Below are 17845 nucleotides of genomic sequence, written 5' to 3'. Positions count from 1 at the left end.
CCTGGAGACATGTGCTATGCAAAACAATTTTCGCAGTGGCACCCTCTCGAGAGAGGAGGCGCTACAAATTCATGGGACTAATAACATGTAAGACCACATCTTTCAGAAAACCTAGCACTGTGTCTGTATTAAAAAGCGGTTCTGGACGAAGAAGCATTCCAGGATGAAGAGAAATGTGCTGTCGGTATGCTGATGAAAAATGTCTTTTTCTCTCAGATTCGGCTTCCCGACACTCCAGGAGCACGTGGAGTACAGTCAGCCTCTCCCCGCCTCTACCACAGGTTGGAGGCTCACTTCTGCTGAGTAGAAAATTACGGGTGCCAAACGTGTGTCCTATTCTGAGACGACAGAATAGGACATCTGTTCGGCACGATCTTGTAGTAGAGGGACAAAATCATAACTGTGGCTTTATCAGGTGGAGCTTATTCTGGTTATGGTTATGATATTCTGGTTAGATGCGTACGCTTTGCCCAAGACCGAATATAGTTCATTAAATATGAGATTTTTATGTTTGCTGAGTGACAAAAAGGCCTTCACGATGCTGAGAGAGTGTGTATAGATCGCTGCTTTTGGAAGTTTCGATTTTCTTATGTGCTTTACAGCAGAGAGTAATGCGTAGGCCTCGGCCGTAAAGATACTTGTTTCCGGATGCAGTACATCGGATTCCGAAAACGATGGGCCGATGGCTGCATAGGATACCCCGGCATTTGATTTCGAAGCGTCTGTGTAGAACTCTGCGCAGGAGTGCTTGTGCTGGAGTTGTAGGAAATGCATTCGGATTTCGGCCTCAGGAGCGTGCTTTGTAACCTTTATAAAGTATATGTCACATTGTATCGCCTGCCACTCCCAAGGAGGTAGGAGCCTGGTTATGTGCATTAAGCGATGCTCGAGGAATGGGACATGCATTTTATCGCTGCTTCACACGCAGCGAGAAAGGCTGTCTTATCGAGGGACGATTGCTGAAAAGTGTAGCGCACGTCATATCGGTAACGGTATCAAAACATGGATGTTCAGGATTAGAGCGTATTTTAAGGAAATATGTAAAGGTGATGTATGATCTCTGTAGGTGGAGAGACCATTCATTTGATTATACATATAGACTTTGTATGAGACTCGTTCTGAGAGCACCAGTGGCCAGTCGGATTCCTAGATGGTGGACTGGGTCTAGCATCTTTAGCGCGCTCGGGGCGGCAGAGTTATAAACTACAGCACCATAATCCAATCGAGACCGAATTAGGCTCTTGTATAGGCTCATTAAACACTTCCTATCACTACCCCATGTAGTCTGGGATAGAAGTTTCATTAGGTTCATTGTTTTCAGGCACTTTTCTTTAAGATGTTTAATGTGTGGGACGAAAGTAAGTTTATTGTCGAGTATAACACCTAGAAATTTGTGCTCTTTGTTTACAGGTATCTGATGTCCACACATTTTCAAGCAAGGATCCGGAACCAGGCCTCTCTTCCTTGTAAACAGCACACAAGAACTCTTTTGAGGATTGATTTTAAAACCATCTTCTCTGCCCACCCTGACACCTTGTCTCTCGCATACTGCGAGGTTACAGGATTTGAAGCCTATTTGAATGTCGTTCACATAGACGGAATACAAAATGGCCGGGGGTAAGGAAGCACGAAGCGTTGTCAGCTTAACAATAAAAAATGTGCAACTGAGCACGCCTCCCTGGGGTACACCAGTTTCTTGTGTAAAAGGACGTGGCAGCACATTGCCGACTTTCACCCGGAAGGTACGATTGGACAAGTAGCTTTTTATTACGTTGAGCATATGACCATGAATGCTCATTTCCGATAATTCTCGCAAGATCCCGTATCGCCACGTTGTGTCATACGCCTTTTCCATATCGAGAAATATCGACAGGAAGAACTGTTTATGTATATGAGAGCAGCATTCCGGGCAAGTTCGTAATCCATTGCTTAAATGATATTGCGCGACATAAAAAACGACACGGACGAGAGAGAAGACGACAGACCAAGCGCAAGCGCTTGGTGTGTCGTCTTCTCTTTCGTCCGTGTCGTTTTTTATGTCGCGCAATATCATTTAAGCAATGTTTATGTATAAATGCGTCCCGGATATTTCCTTCAATACGTACAAGATGGTCGGTTGTGGAGCGCCCTTCTCGGAAGCCACACTGATAGGGATCAAGCATTTTGTTCTGTTCAAGGAAATGGATCAGTCGCCGATTTATCATTTTTTCAAATACCTTACACATGCAACATGTGAGGGCTATCGGGCGGTAGCTTGCCACTGATGAAGGATCTTTGCCTTGTTTTAGAACAGGGACCACAATGGCTTCTTTCCATGCGGTCGGAAGGTACCCTGCGTCCCAGATAGTGTTGAAAAGTGTAAGTAGTGTCACTTGCGTGTCATTCTGTAAGTTTTTCAGCATTTCGTACATGATTTTATCAGATCCTGGTGCGGAGCTCTTGCATGCGCTCAAGGCAGCTCTCAATTCGGCAATACTGAAAGGACGGTTGTAACGCTCATTCTCTCGACTTTTTCTTGTTAATGGCTTACGTTCTTCTATTTGTTTATATATGAGAAAAGATTGCGAATAATTGTTTGAACTTGACACGCTCTGAATGTGCTCCGCAAGTGAGTCTGCCTGATCCAGCAGTGTATCGCCCTCTGTATTTACCAGAGGGAGTGAATATGTTTCTCGCCCTCTAATTCTATTTACCCTGTTCCAGACTTTGGCCTCGTCTGTAAACGAGGTAATGCTCGATAAATACTTCGGCCAGCTTTCTCTTCTGGCCGGTCGGCGGGTTCTCTTGCCTTGGGATTTTACTTGCTTAAAGTTGACTCGATTCTCTGCAGTGGGAGAAGCGCGTAGCAACCACAACGCTTTGTTTTGTTTCTTACGAGCGATCCTGCAATCTTCTTTCCACCACGGGACCCGCCGTTTACATGCCAAGCCATTTACTTCTGATATGCATTTAGATGCAATATCTATAATGAAGGCTGCGAGATACTGCACAGCAGCATCAATTCCTAAACAAGACATGTCATTCCTTGAGATATTAGTTAAATTTCGGAACTTCTCCCAGTCGGCTGTATCGATCTTCCACGTAGGAGCCTGCGGTAGACATCCTTTTTCTTTATGTGTTTTTAGCAGTATGGGGAAGTGGTCGCTTCCGTAAGGATTCTTGGTGACTTCCCATTCGAGTTCAGACAGTATACAAGGGGAAACTAGGCTGAGGTCAATTGAAGAAAATGTTCTGTTTGCGAGAGAATAATATGTGGGTGTCTTCTTATTCAGCAGACACGCACCGGACGAAAAAAGGAACTGTTCAACGAGGCCACCTCGCGCATCGATACGAGAGTCTCCCCACAGGCTGCTGTGCTCATTGAGATCGCCAAGAAGAACATAGGGTTCGGGCAATTGAGTCCTATTTCAAGCAATTTCAGACCTATCAAGGACTGAAATTCATGTTTGTTTAGTTGGTAATGCGGGGGTATGTAAAGCGAGCAAATGGTGATGAGCTTGTTTAGTAGGACAGCTCGAACCGCCACTGCTTCAAGGGGCGTTTATAGCTGTAAAGGTTGGCACGCTGTGCTTCTATAAGTGACTATGGCAACACCGCCCGATGATACGACGGCATCATCGCGATCTTTGCGAAAAGTTAGATACTGCCGGAGAAAGTTTGTGTGCTTGTTTTTTAAATGTGTTTCCTGTAAACACAGCACTTTTGGATTGTGTTTTTGTATAAGTTCCTGCACATCATCAAGGTTTCTGAGAAGACCTCTGACGTTCCATTGAATTATTTGTGTATCCATATTGGGAGTTAATAGGTGCTGTGTGTACAGAAACAGAAGTAGTGATTATGGAAATTACAGTAATTAAATTACAGAGCCCTTTCGAGGCCCTGTAACGGTAGTTTTGCTCTTTCTGGAGCGTTCGAGTGAACCTCGCCGCTCCTTAGGCGCTTGGCGCCCCTGGAGGATAGGTGTAGTGTCCATTGCCTCTTGTGAGGCGCCGGACACGTGCTCTTGCGAGCGAGAAGTTATCAGGGAGAGCCCCGCCTTGGAGGGCAAGACCGCTGCGCCCATCAGCCCGGAGGTCGATGGGGCTCCCTGGGGGATATGGGTGCGCCGGCCGTTGCCAGCGCTGGAAGGGACCTGGGAGGTTGAGGCAGCCTCGGCTGCGCCCACCTTCGGGATCGATGGTCCCTTCTCCACGGTTGACGGAGCAGCGCTAGCTGCAACTGCCGCAGCGGCAGACGGCGTAACTGCCGACTCACTGCGTGTGGGTCGGACAGCCGCCGGAGGCTGCTGTGACGCTGCCCCCTGACGCGCCACTTCGGCAAAGCTTTTCTTGGGCAGGTATGAAACCCGCCTGCGTGCCTCTTTGAAAGTGATATTTTCCTGGACTTTAATTGTAACAATTTCCTTTTCTTTCTTCCAGGATGGGCACGACCGCAAGTACGCGGCGTGCTCCCCATCGCAGTTTACACAGCGGAGAGCGTTCTCACAGGTTTCAGTGGTGTGTTCTTTGGCACTGCATTTAGCCCAAGTTTGGCGGCCTCGGCAGCTCTGCGAGCTGTGGCCGAAGCGCTGGCATTTGAAACATCGGAGTGGATTAGGTACGTAAGGCCTGACACGGAGCTTTATGTACCCGGCCTCGATTGATTCGGGCAGGACACTTGAATTGAAGGTGAGAATTAGGTGTTTGGTTGCAATTTCTTTACCATCGCGCCTCATCTTTATTTTTTCACATTAACAACATTTTGCTCATTGAAGTCCTCTAGGAGCTCTGCCTCTGTCAGCTGAAACAGGTCATCACCTGAGACAACGCCGCGTGAAGTGTTTATAGTGCGGTGCGGAGTCACTGTCACTTGAACGTCCCCAAATGACACGAGACTGGATAGCTTTTCAAATTGTTTTAGATCCTGGAGCTCCAAGAGGAGATCTCCACTTGCCATCCGTGTCGCCTTGTAACCTGGACCAAGGGCGTCAGTTAAAGACTTTGATACTAGAAATGGGGAGATTGCACGCACTTGTGTGTCTGACTTTTCCGAGTGAATCACATGAAATCGTGGGAAGTTGGGTCTTTCACGACCAACGAACTTGAATACATCTTCGGTGCGCCCTCTTTTGTGAGGGCGATCAAAGAGGGGAGGGAAGGAACTTGCCATAGAATAATGTAATTTTCGGCAATAACGCCAACCACCCACCGTGGAGCCCTACAAGGGGACGTTACATGGACTGTAAGAACAGGTCCTGCAAACGCCAGCTGTACGTTATCACTATGACCAAATATGAGATAACCTAGGCTGGTTATTCACACAAGGTTAACCCTTGCTGCCTGGAAAAATTGGAAGTAAACGGAAGCTAGGAGAAGACAGGAAAGGCGGAAAGTGAGAGAAAGACGAAGGCTGGAGGGAGAGAGAGATAGGAAAAGGCAACTACCGATTTCCCCCGGGTGGGTCAGTCCGGGGGTGCCGTCTACGTGAATCAGAGGCCAAAGAGGTGTGTTGCCTCCGCCGGGGGGCCTTAACGGTCCGAGCACCTGGCATCGGCTCAACCTCCAGGTTCCCCTTTTCCCCGGACACGGCTAAGCCGCGCACGGCTATACGCGGGCGGCTCCAGCCCTCACGTGCTCGGGTCCGTGGTGTCGCAACGCACCAAACGCTTGCTGACGCAGACGCCCCTGCGGGGGATATATATATATATATATATATATATATATATATATATATATATATATATATATATATATATATATATATATATATATATATAAAAATTGATGGCGGTAGGTCTATTTGGAAGAATAACTGGTACATGTGCTTTACTATGGATGCTTAGATGAAGGACAAATCTTTCGCACGCGCAAAGCTTCGCGCACCAAGCTCTCTCACATTTACCCATGATCGCAGACAATCCGTAAACGGTGTCACCTCCTTAGGACGATAACTATTCTGCAATGCCTTCAGGCATTCATATTCGCACAGAAGTTTATATACAATTGGAGTTACGTCTCTCGAGTGTACATAACATTTCATTTGCGGAAGTAATAGCAGGCGGTCGGATTCAGTGCGCTTTCGCCCTACCTTCCATGAGGGATGATGTCGTTTGGTATTACGTACCCTGCTCTTGTGGGCAATCATTAAGGAGTGTGCAATGGAAGTCGGTGGTAACTCCGTTAGGCAGGATACCAGTAAACTATCGCAAGAGACGAAAGATCTGATCAAGAAACGCCAATGTATGAAAGCCTCTAACCCTACAGCTAGAATAGAACTGGCAGAACTTTCGAAGTTAATGAACAAGCGTAAGACAGCTGACATAAGGAAGTATAATATGGATAGAATTGAACATGCTCTCAGGAACGGAGGAAGCCTAAAAACAGTGAAGAAGAAACTGGGAATCGGCAAGAATCAGATGTATGCGTTAAGAGACAAAGCCGGCAATATCATTACTAATATGGATGAGATAGTTCAAGTGGCTGAGGAGTTCTATAGAGATTTATACAGTACCAGTGGCACCCACGACGATAATGGAAGAGAAAATAGTCTAGACGAATTCGATATCCCACAGGTAACGCCGGAAGAAGTAAAGAAAGCATTGGGAGATATGCAAAGGGGGAAGGCAGCTGGGGAGGATCAGGTAACAGCAGATTTGTTGAAGGATGGTGGGCAGATTATTCTACAGAAACTGGCCACCCTGTATACGCAATGCCTCATAACGTCAAGCGTACCGGAATCTTGGAAAAACGCTAACATAATCCTAATCCATAAGAAAGGGGACGCCGAAGACTTGAAAAATTATAGACCGATAAGCTTGCTGTCTGTTGCCTACAAAGTATTTACTAAGGTAATCGCAAATAGAATCAGGAACACCTTAGACTTCTGTCAACCAAAGGACCAGGCAGGATTCCGTAAAGGCTACTCAACAATAGACCATATTCACACTATCAATCAGGTTATAGAGAAATGTGCGGAATATAACCAACCCTTATATATAGCTTTCATTGATTACGAGAAGGCATTTGATTCTGTCGAAACCTCAGCAGTCATGCAGGCATTACGGAATCAGGGTGTAGACGAGCCGTATGTAAAAATACTGAAAGATATCTATAGCGGCTCCACAGCCACCGTAGTCCTCCATAAAGAAAGCAACAAAATCCTAATAAAGAAAGGCGTCAGGCAGGGAGATACGATCTCTCCAATGCTATTCACAGCGCGTTTACAGGAGGTATTCAGAGACCTGGATTGTGAAGAAATGGGGATAAAAGTTAATGGAGAATACCTTAGTAACTTGCGATTCGCTGATGATATTGCCTTGCTTAGTAACTCAGGGGACCAACTGCAATGCATGCTCACTGACCTGGAGAGACAAAGCAGAAGAGTGGGTCTAAAAATTTCTCTACAGAAAACTAAAGTAATGTTTAACCGTCTCGGAAGAGAACAGCAATTTACAATAGGCAGCGAGGCACTGGAAGTCGTAAGGGAATACATCTACTTAGGGCGCGTAGTAACTGCGGATCCGAATCATGAGACGGAAACAATCAGAAGAATAAGAATGGGTTGGAGTCAGTTTGGCCGGCATTCTTATGTCATGAACAGCAGGTTGCCATTATCCCTCAAAAGAAAAGTGTATAATAGCTGTGTCTTACCAGTACTCACCTACGGGGCAGAAACCTAGAGGCTTACGAAAAGCGTTCTACTCAAATTACGAGTAGGAAAGAGCTATGGAAAGAAGAATGATAGGTGTAACGTTAAGGGATAACAAAAGAGCAGATTGGGTGAGGGAACAAACGCGAGTTAATGACATCTTAGTTGAAATCAAGAAAAAGAAATGGGCATGGGCAGGACATGTAATGAGGAGGGAAGATAACCGATGGTCATTAAGGGTTACGGACTGGATTCCAAGGGAAGGGAAGCGTCGCAGGGGGCGGCAGAAAGTTAGGTGGGCGGATGAGATTAAGAAGTTTGCAGGGACGGCATGGCCACCATTTGTACATGACCGGGGTTGTTGGAGAAATATGGGAGAGGCCTTTGCCCTGCAGTGGGCGTGACCAGGCTGATGATGATGATGATGACCCTGCTCTTGAATTGTCTATAAGTACATGCGCTCCTCCACATAGTCCTCTTGTAATAGGGCCGTCTAGAAAAGGAATGACAGTCAGGAGGTGGTGTCGGCGGTGTTTCTCGTGGTGCCGCCGTTCCTTTGCTGGGCCTTGCTGCTGAGTATGCGCGGATGAATAGATTAGTTGGTTGTCGCCCGAATGATTCGTGCCTCGCACGCCAGCTCGTGGGTCTGCTCGCTGTCATGGTTTCCAGCATGGCATGGCATCCACATTAAGGTAGTCTAATAACCTGTCTTCCTTAACTGCGCCCGCATGAAAACTTGACGCGGTTGTGGGAGGTGTTGCGCCTTGGAGGTTCCGTTAGGTCACACAGCGCCGAGTAGAGGTTGATATTTTTTGGTCTGTGCATTTGGCTGCTTTCGTTGGTAGATCAAATAGGATCGAGTAGATCGGCCGGGATTTGATCCCGCGACCTCGTGCTTATCAGGGCAACACTATAGCGCTAAGCCATCAAAGTGTTTTATCAAAGGACGTCGACGGTAGTTTGTACCGCCATCATCAAACACCGTTACTGACGTCCGCAGCATACTTCGGAAGAGTGGATACGTCTCCATGTCATTTCTGCGAAGCACTGAAGCTTTTTTCTTAGGCCTAATTCACACAGCCGTCAAACGTTCCACTGCGTCACCGTCACGTCAGAAAAAAAAGAAAAGAAAAAGAAACGCAATTTGGCATTCTTCTTCTGTAACGCTGTAGTTGCGCTCTGCTTTGGCGGCGTGAGGAACGCCGTACTCGTAGTAGCCAGGTTTGCATTGCGGAAGGACAGCGCCAAGCCCAATACCGCTGGTATCGGCATGTACTTTAGTGGTGGCGGTGCGGTTGTATCGGAGCGGTCCAGACGGAGACGTGAGGAGACGGCTTGAGGTCACGAACGCGGTGTCGCATGCTTGAGACTATGAGCACAGGTCGTGGGCACCACTTGGGAGTCATCTCAGAGGCGATATAATAGCGACAAAAATATGAACAGAGTGTCTGAAGAACAGAGGCCGATGGAGGCTCGGAGTTCTTTGAGTGTCTTAGGTTTTCGAAATTCTGCCACAGCGTGACGTTCTGACAGGTCGGAAACGACGTGACCTAGAATCATAGATTCTACCGTGTGGCGAAATGGCACTTTGCGAGGTTAAGTTGCAAGCTTGCGTTGCTGAAGCACGTCAACACTTGCCTAAAGTGTAGAAGGTGCGTGTTGAAATCGAGCGCACAATGCACGAGCTCCTCTAGCCGTAATTTATCGCAGCGGCAACTTCGTCAGGCAAATGCTGACCTACAAGATGATATTTTGAAGCTGGCGCAAGAACACACGCTTTCGGTGAAGTGCACTCAATAGGAGCACAAGTGCTAGCGAGGCTTTACGAAACAAGGAAATATACTCGCACTCACACAAGCACACACGCAGATACACGAATCTGCTTAAACAAATATGTCATTCAAGAAAACACGTGCAATAGTATATTTCCGGTACATTAGACTGAAACCAATGGAAAAGCGAACAAACCTCCATAAACTCCTGTTCTATTAGCCCCTCGATCCCGCAGCCTAAACTCCCTATGAGGAGTAGAAGAAGAGCCGCCATATGACAAGGAATTTTCCTCTGTGAATCTTTAAACACAGCTTCGAAACTACAGTAACCTGAGAAGCTCGCCTTCTGCTGTAGGATTTATACTCGCGACTAGCGTCGGTGATCATTAGGATTTCTTCCGGCGTGTTTTAAGTCAAATGGAATGCGTCACATCCCATTTGAACAATGGTGCCGTTTATTATAATTTCGCATCAAGCTTGACTGCTCGGAAAGACCTTTAGTACGAGTTAGTGCCTCGCACTTTCGCTTCCTCTGAACAAAAGGGCGTTAAGAGCGCTTGTTTGTTGATGTACCAAACAAAATACAAATCCATCTACTGGGCGTAGATCGTTAAGGAGCTTGTGTTGCAGAAAATCCGGCGTCCGGCGTAGAAATTTTCGGCCCGTCAGTCGTATCTTCATGTCTACATCATGTGAACGTCCGTACCGAGAACAACCAGGTCTTTCCGTTTATTGTTGAGCGAAAGCTGTCCAAACTCTTCTTTAAGTAATGTACTTTTTTATCGTCACAGCACATAGCCATCCAGAAACCGATATCAGAAGCAGAGGTTGTTGATAAAAAAAACTTGACTTCTCGCTACAGCATTACGTACGATTGGCGATCTTTTCATGCGGAAGCTCCGCAAGTAAACTGTATGAAATCAACAAGTTTTACCCGTGATAGCACAAAAAGAATCAGCTTGAGCGCCATATCGTCGTCCCGCTAAACGTAACTTTCTTCGTGAAGCTTATAAGATGGCTCGCACTGCCGTACTTAGGGCTGGCAGACGAAAACACTTCCAAAACAAACTTTCTGAATCTAGGAATAATCCAACTAAGAGCCTTGGTTCTAAAGCGTTGCGTTTTGGGCGAGTTGGTTGTGCATGGCTGATTTTACACTTTTGCGCGCTTAAAGACAGGAATGAGTGACAGGAATGAACCGTAGCTAAAAATTTTGAGCATCCGTCTATTCCTCTAGCGGATCAATTAAATCATTTTTTTTCGTCTTCTGAAACTAACCTATTTGTTTATACGACCGGTCATCTTGTGCCACAGTCGGTGGCTGAATCAAAATGGCAAAGCCTTCTTTGCAAGCGCTGTCCTGTGTCTCTTTCATGTCCCCGTCTTTCCGAATTGCGCTAAGGGCTTCGCCATTATGGGTGAACCGTACCCACTAGCCCAAGAATCAGCCTCGGTGGCTGAGCCAGCCTTTCGCCCAGAGTACACTTCAAACAATATCCGTTACATCCTTTTCAACATCAAAAAGTGCAAGTCAGTGGGATTTGCTGGCGTGCCGGCGGACGTTCTTCGCTGAAATTTTGAGACATTGAAGAATGTTCTGTTAGCAATCATAAACGACATTATAGCTACCCAAATCCTAACGCCTGGCCTCAAGGAGGCTCCTGTGGTTTCCCTTTTCAAAAGCGTACAGGTTAATTCTGTCACAAACTACAAACCTATTTCGATATATTCGTGCATTGCTCCGATACTTGAAAAGCATATATTTCATGTAACGCAAAGCTACATTGAGGCACATAATCTCCTATCGGCCAACCAATATTCACCTGCGGGCGCGGCAGTAGGTTAGCGTTGGATCAACTAACTGATTTCCTTTATAATGCTCTTGAAAACTGTGTGTTCAGATATATTCAATTGAACTTGCTTTGAAAAATAGTCCAATATCTTCCAATCCATGAAATGGGAAGTCCATATATATTTGCACTCTGATATAATTAAGTATAATGCTGACTGTAAAGCTGCAGCGATGGCGTAGAGGTAGAACACCCGCCTCGCGTGCAAGAGGTCCGTGGTTCGAATGCCGGTGCCGGCAATTTTCCACCGGTTAAAAAAAAATCCGCGTGTGGTAAAATTGCACAAACAGGCCTGGAGTGTGGCCTGATCCCGGTGACCAGAACCGGTAACGCACTCCCTCCCCAGAGCAGGATTGGCCACCCTTGTGCAGTACTTGACCACAACCTCCTATATGAACAACACAATCAAACCCCGGCCCTCAGTCCCCAGCAGCTGTGAAGCAACTGACCACGGCGGCGGTCAGACCTGCGACGCAGCAGAGGGTGCTAAGAATCACTGGCTCCGGACAGGCCGCCATTGGAATATGAACCTGGCAACGTTTAACGCTAGAACGTTATCTAGTGAGGCGAGTCTAGCAGTGCTATTGGAGGAATTAGAGGGCAGTAAATGGGATATCATGGGGCTCAGTGAAGTTAGGAGGCCAAAATAAGGATATGCAGTGCTAAAAAGCGGGCACGTCCTGTGCTACCGGGGCTTAGCGGAGAGAAGAGAACTAGCCGTCGGAATCTTGATTAATAAGAATACAGCTGGTAACATACAGGAATTCTACTGCATTAACGAGAGGATGGCACGTCTTGTTGTGAAACTTAATAAGAGGTACAAAATGAACATTGTACAGGTGTACGCCCCTACATCCAGTCATGATGACCAGGAAGTTGAAAGCTTCTATGAAGACGTGGAATCGGCGATGGGTAGAGTGAAAACTAAGTACACTATACTAATGGGGGATTTTAATGCCAAGGTAGGCAAGAAGCAGGCTGGAGACAAGGCAGTGGGGGAATATGACCTAGGCACTAGAAATATCAGGGGAGAGTTATCAGTAGAGTTTGCGGAACTGAATAATATGAGGATAATGAATACCTTCTTCCGCAAGCGGGATAGCGGAAAGTGGACGTGGAGGAGCCCGAACGGCGAGACTAGAAATGAAATAGAATTCATACTCTGAGCTAACCCTGGCATCATACAAGATGTGGACGTGCTCGGCAAGGTGCGCTGCAGTGACTACAGGATAGTAAGAACTAGAATTAGCCTAGACCTTAGAAGGGAACGGAAGAAACTGGTACATAAGAAGCCAATCAATGAGTTAGCGGTAAGAGGGAAAATAGAGGAATTCCAGATCAAGCCAAAGAACAGGTATTCGGCTTTAACTCAGGAAGACGACCTTAGTGTTGAGGCAATGAAGGACAATCTTGTGGGCATCACTAAGGAGTGTGCAACGGAAGTCGGTGGTCACTCCGTTAGGCAGAATACCAGTAAACTATCGCAGGAGACGAAAGATCTGATCAAGAAACGCCAATGTATGAAAGCCTCTAATCCTACAGCTAAAATAGAACTGGCAGAACTTTCGAAGTTAATCAACAAGCGTAAGACAGCTGACATAAGGAAGTATAATATGGATAGAATCGAACATGCTCTCAGGGACGGAGGAAGCCTAAACACAGTGAAGAAGAAACTAGGAATTGGCAAGAATCAGATGTATGCGTTAAGAGACAAAGCCGGCAATATCATTACTAATATGGATAAGATAGTTCAAATGGCTGAGGAAGTTCTATGGGGATTTATACAGTACCAGTGGCACCCACGACGATAATGGAAGAGAGAATAGTCTAGAGGAATTCGAAATCCCACAGGTAACGCCGGAAGAAGTAAAGAAAGCCTTGGGAGATATGCAAAGGGGGAAGGCAGCTGGGGAGGATCAGGTAACAGCAGATTTGTTGAAGGATCGTGGGCAAATTGTTCTAGAGAAACTGGCCAACCTGTATACGCAATGCCTCATAACGTCGAACGTACCGCAATCTTGGAAAAACGCTAACATAATCCTAATTCATAAGAAAGGGGACGCCAAAGACTTGAAAAATTATAGACCGATCAGCTTAGTGTCCGTTGCCTACAAACTATTTACTAAGGTAATCGCAAATAGAATCAGGAACACCTTAGACTTCTGTAAAGCAAAGGACGAGGCAGGATTCCGTAAAGGCTACTCAACAATAGATCATATTCACACTATCAAACAGGTGATAAAGAAATGTGCGGAATATAACCAACCCTTATATATAGCTTTCGTTGATTACGAGAAAGCATTTGATTCTGTGCAAACCTCAGCAGTCATGGAGGCATTACGGAATCAGGGTGTAGATGAGCCGTAACGTAAAAATACTGAAAGATATCTATAGCGGCTCCACAGCCACCGTAGTCCTCCATAAAGAAAGCAACAAAATCCCAATAAAGAAAGGCGTCAGGCAGGGAGATACGATCTCTCCTATGCTATTCACAGCGTGTTTACAGGAGGTATTCAGAGACGTGGATTGGGAAGAAATGGGGATAAAAGTTAATGGAGAATACCTTAGTAACTTGCGATTCGTTGATGATATTGCCTTGCTTAGTAACTCAGGGGACCAACTGCAATGCATGCTCACTGACCTGGAGAGGCAAAGCAGAAGAGTGGGTCTAGAAATTTCTCTACAGAAAACTAAAGTAATGTTTAACCGTCTCGGAAGAGAACAGCAATTTACAATAGGCAGCGAGGCACTGGAAGTCGTAAGGGAATACATCTACTTAGGGCAGGTAGTAAGTGCGGATCCGAATCATGAGACGGAAACAATCAGAAGAATAAGAATGGGTTGGAGTCAGTTTGGCCGGCATTCTTAGATCATGAACAGCAGGTTGCCATTATCCCTCAAAAGAAAAGTGTATAATAGCTGTGTCTTACCAGTACTCACCTACGGGGCAGAAACCTAGAGGTTTACGAAAAGCGTTCTACTCAAATTACGAGTAGGAAAGAGCTATGGAAAGAAGAATGATAGGTGTAACGTTAAGGGATAAGAAAAGAGCAGATTGGGTGAGGGAACAAACGCGAGTTAATGACATCTTATTTGAAGTCAAGAAAAAGAAATGGGCATGGGCAGGACATGTAATGAGGAGGGAAGATAACCGATGGTCATTAAGGATTACGGAATGGATTCCCAGGGAAGGGAAGCGTAGCAGGGGGCGGCAGAAAGTTAGGTGGGCGCATGAGATTAAGAAGTTTGCAGGGACGGCATGGCCACGATTAGTACATGACCGGGGATGTTGAAGAAATATGGGAGAGGCCTTTGCCCTGCAGTGGGCGTAACCAGGCTGATGATGATGATGATGATGCTCTTGAAAACAGCGAATTTGCTTGCGCATTATTCTTTGACGCATCAGAAGCTTTAGATTCCGTGAACCATGATGTTCTACTTTGTGAACTTCATAGCTATGGGTTCCGAGGGTTTTTCTTATCTTTCTTTGAGAATTATTTGCATGGACGATCTCAAGTTGTAGTAATCGGAAATATTAAAAGTGGGCCCACACAGCTGTCCTGTGGTTTCTCATGCATCGATTCTGCCACCCCTTTTATTCAACTTACATGTTAACGATCTCACTCAATCGATTCTTTATTGCCGAATTTTTCGGTACGCTAACGACACGCTTCTAGTATCCCGTCATGCTAATTACGATCAAACCTTAGCCGAATTGCAAATTGACACCGTAAATATCGTGAGACGGCACTGTAATAACTTATATTCTGTGAATCAAAATAAAACTAAACTATTATGCTTCCGCAGTCCCCTCAAACTTATTCCTGTCATCATTCCTTTGTTTGTTTATTCTCCTCAGTGTAATAATGGCGCCTGCTCTCCTATTCCATACATTTCAAGTATCTAGGTGTTCTTTTTGATTCCAGCATGTCATGGGACAATCATTTCGTGAACGTTTGTGAACAGCTGAGTAAAATAGCGTGTTTCGATACGGTGGGTCGCTATGTGGCTTCGATGCCAATCGCATGGAGGTCAACAGTTAATCTGAGATGGCTTCTACTATAATTTGTTATTTCATTTTTTATTACCTTGCTCTGTATTGAGCGCACCGGAGTATTGTGAAGAGTTTTCGTTAACTGAAGCTGAAAGTGAGGGCCAGACAGTACTGAGTAAAAGATATCGTAAAATTTTTTAATTAAGCGGTCACAAATGCAATGAAATAAAACGTGTTAGTGCTCGAATGTATGCAGTTCGCCATGAGTACAGTGACTTTATGCAGTGCAAAAATGTGAGGTGACGAACAGCTTGACGTGCATAGTGGAGTACATTGAACAGTACAGCCTTTCACATATCTTTCGGCGTCATAAATTCAGACCATCAAACTGTCATGGCATAAAAAAGAAAGAAAAACGGTTACTCATGGGCTAACCAAGCCACTACAATACCTTAGCTTAGAGAAAGGTTAATGCGTATCGCGCTGGAGGGGTGAAGGGATAAAAAATAAACTATCAAGGCCCAAGGTCAATATACCTGCATTCCTGTAGAAAGCTTGAACACAAACTCACCAATGAAAAGGTCTTCAATACGTCAATGCGCGTCTCGTGCGTGCAAAAAAAAAGTTCATAGGCGCCAAGACCGCGCGCAAGCCAAACACGTCATGGAAAATTCTTCCGACTATGAAAAACAATATTTCTAAACAGAAAACAAAGTTCCAGCACGCTTAAGCTTCACCTTCAAGAGTAGAACGCGAGAGCGTTATCGCACACCGTTCGAACCGCCCACTGATTCGCTCGGCATGCTCTTGACGATACTAAGGGGAGAAGCGGGTGAGTGCCGCGCCACTTGTCGCGGCAGCGCCGTACATTGGGAGGAGGGGATCTTCTGTGCTTGCTGCAAGATGGCTCGGCGTGTGCGCGAACCGCAGAAGAAATGTAGCGGAAACGTACTTCGCTACTCGTTTAACTGTGACTTCTCTAATTTACATGCTCATAATTACCAATATGCACCGCAGTAAAACTTTAGATGGCACGTATCTAAGGCAACACCACATTCACTAGAGGCGCTTTTGTCCCGCTTTGAACCAGCGAACACATGGTTGAGTGGTAGCGTCTCCGTATCACACTCCGGGGAACCTGGTTTGATTCCCACCCAGCCCACCATGCAAGTTGTTTTTATTTGTGAATTACTTTTCGGAATTTTCACTCACGGCCGACGCCGACGACGACGCCTTTTCTGCGACACGAGCTCCTTAACGCTGCCGCGTCAAAAAGGAGCACGCCGATGCCGTCACATAAAGGCCATGGTGGCCCTGAGTATGGTGCTTCAGCGAGTAACCGCAATTCTAATTTGGCCGCACACCCCTCATATTTGCCATGCAGAACATCCCATTCTGCACTTTGTGACAATGGTTCTTCTATTGCGTGGGCAAATTCAAATAAAAAGAAACTCCTCCGGTGCAATTTTTTTCTCGGAGTTAACATTCCAGAATCGCGATGTGATTATGAGGTACGCCTCAGTTGGGGGACTCCTCGATGATTTTGACACATTTGGGTTCAGTAACATGCACCCAACGCGCAGTAAACAGCCGCTTTTGCATTTCATCCCCATGGAGACACGTCCACCATGGCCGAGATTAGATCACACAACTTCGTGCTTAGCAGAGCAACGCCATGTCCGCTAAGCAGCCGCGCCGGGTCCTCATTCGGTGTTTATTTGACTGTGCAAATCATAAAACACTAGTCTGATTGTGTACAAATGTTGTTCACCTCTGTGCACCAGAAAATGAACATCGTGAGTCAGGAGCAGCCAGTCTTCACCCCGCAAAACAACAACGCCATCACGTGTAGCGACTCCCTGCGTTATGCGTTGCACAAAAAATTGGCCCTATTAAGAGACCGTCATTCACTGCGGACCTAAAATTCAAAACATTTTGTTTGATACACCCTAAAAACAAGAACAAACGCCATAGCAACCTGCGTCATTTTCCCTCTGCACGCGCACTTTCCTGTGATCTACACAAAACTAAAATTAACTGCTGCGGTAGACGTCCGAATACCACTACTTGATTAGGAAAGGCGCTGTAGGAGGAATCCCGAATAATTTTCACCACCTCTAGTTTTATAATTTTACCGCATACGTAACGAGAAGTTCACCAACGCTCACCTAGACGACGAGAAGGTCCGGTGCAGACTACTCACGGGTCAACAAATGAGCTCGCTTCGACGTGACACCGACAGCCACACTGATTGGACGCGGTAACGGCAGTAAGCACAAGGCTTCTCGGATCGCCACAAGCTCAACATCACTGCGCAACCACTAACTTTTGCAAGGCAGCAACGTCGACGACTTTAGGCGGAACAGCGCCGACATCAGATTCCTGATTGCCTCGAGGTTGCGTCATTTGCGGGGGCGATTGAGCTACATCAGAGGCGGGGTCCAGCAAGATGGTGCGACATCATCGACGGAGTGCTGCGATCACTCCGTCCCTTCTGACTGGCTGCGAGAGAGTAACTGAATTCCCCTCGTAGGGTGACTTAGAGAAAATTATGGCTAGGAACTAGAATACTTGGCGCAGTAGAAATTGTTCCCAGACAAGTG

At 46.1% G+C, this 17845-nt stretch overlaps 1 protein-coding gene across 1 annotated transcript in view; it reads right to left on the bottom strand.

The window, feature by feature from the left end:
- Positions 1-17430, bottom strand: part of LOC139047857 (uncharacterized) — an 88732-nt gene extending 71302 nt beyond the window's left edge. Inside the window, exon 1 of the mRNA XM_070521998.1 lies at positions 17411-17430. The gene's annotated coding sequence lies outside the window, so the exon portion shown is untranslated. The remainder of the gene's footprint in view (positions 1-17410) is intronic.
- Between the last annotated feature and the right edge of the window lie 415 nt (positions 17431-17845).

This window comes from Dermacentor albipictus, chromosome 7 (genome assembly GCF_038994185.2).
Source record: "Dermacentor albipictus isolate Rhodes 1998 colony chromosome 7, USDA_Dalb.pri_finalv2, whole genome shotgun sequence".
NCBI lineage: Eukaryota > Metazoa > Arthropoda > Arachnida > Ixodida > Ixodidae > Dermacentor > Dermacentor albipictus.
The sequence above is the reverse complement of the archived record's forward strand: the minus strand, read 5'-3'. Positions and strand labels throughout refer to the sequence as shown.